The sequence below is a fragment of the Cupressus sempervirens genome, chromosome 1, assembly GCF_028749045.1.
Source record: "Cupressus sempervirens isolate cs-2001-9-10 chromosome 1, ASM2874904v1, whole genome shotgun sequence".
NCBI lineage: Eukaryota > Viridiplantae > Streptophyta > Pinopsida > Cupressales > Cupressaceae > Cupressus > Cupressus sempervirens.
Window position 1 is genome coordinate 391,844,125 of NC_143118.1, and position 1,203 is coordinate 391,845,327.

At 36.2% G+C, this 1,203-nt stretch overlaps 1 non-coding gene across 1 annotated transcript; it reads left to right on the forward strand.

Annotated features, from left to right (window-relative positions):
- Positions 1-497: 497 nt before the first annotated feature.
- On the forward strand, positions 498-571 carry LOC149577936 (small nucleolar RNA R12). Its single transcript, XR_016358341.1, has one exon. It is a non-coding gene; the product is annotated as a small nucleolar RNA R12 (small nucleolar RNA).
- Positions 572-1,203: the final 632 nt, after the last annotated feature.

Sequence of the window (1,203 nt, forward strand, 5' to 3'; positions counted from 1 at the left end):
AATTAACTTGAATAAATAAATACCCATTACCTATCCACAAAAACTCCCCATTAACTATTACCTATTAGAATATTATAAAACTTACCATCAGCTACATATTGTCCCCGGCCAATAAACTACATATTTCATGGGAAGAAAGCGGTGAAGGGTTTCTAGGGTTAGGGTTAGAAAGCACGGAGAGTTTCTGGTGTATTTATGTTCGTCACAGGCGGTGTAAAAACAATCAGGTTCTACGTTGTACTCACAGGATCTTTGATTTCGTGGTGGTGTTTTAGGGAGGAGGTTAATTTCCTATCAGGATCGGTGAGTAGAGAAATAAGGCTTGTTTCTCAAAACATTTGCGATGGCCGCCAAGGGCTTCAGCCTTGGTCGAAAGGCTTGAGAGCCAATGTCGTTCGTAATTCTTCCTTGGATGTCAGCTAAGATCGTTCTCATGATTTTTTTTGTTTTTATTTACTTGAGTTGCTTGTGTTATGTTGCTATTACAAAGGGTTTTGGTGTGAGTGATGAAAGAAGTTCGGATTCCCACTGATGTACAAAGTGATTTCACAACCAGCTACTTCTGACACACCATTTTATTGCATGCCTTTCCTTTTTGATGATTTGGTCAAATTTTTATTTTGATATATTCCTATATGGTCAGCCTTTTGGATAATTAGAGAATGGTTTACATAAAGGGACAAAGGGTGGTTTTTGATTCAGTTGAATCTGGAATGTCATTGCTTTTAGATCTAATTGAATCTGGAACAATGTGTTCTTTAGCTCTTGAAATCGTGTCTATTTGGATTTTGTTTTTTAGTTTGCTTCTTACTTTCTATTTCTTAGTTACCTCCTAGTGATTATTCAGAAGGTAAAAGCTCATCAATGAAGCTTAGCAACTAAAAATTAGGTTAACTTTCTATATGTAAGGTCGTTTCGGAGATGTGCATACTCTTGATTCTCAAACTTTATTAATCCGTATGCAAATCATACAGAACCTCTTTTAAAGTTCTGTTTTTTTCTCGTACATATCTGTTTTCAGCGCCGAGAAATCATATCGATGCAGCTTTTGGGCCGCGTCGAACACTTATTTTTAGCATTTTGATCTCTTGGTTTAGAAATTTGTCATGAAATACAAAATTTTAAGATAATGAATTGTTGCGGATGCACATCTGCTTATGCACATGGATCTCCAAGTGGGTATCATGTCTTTTCAAATTAATG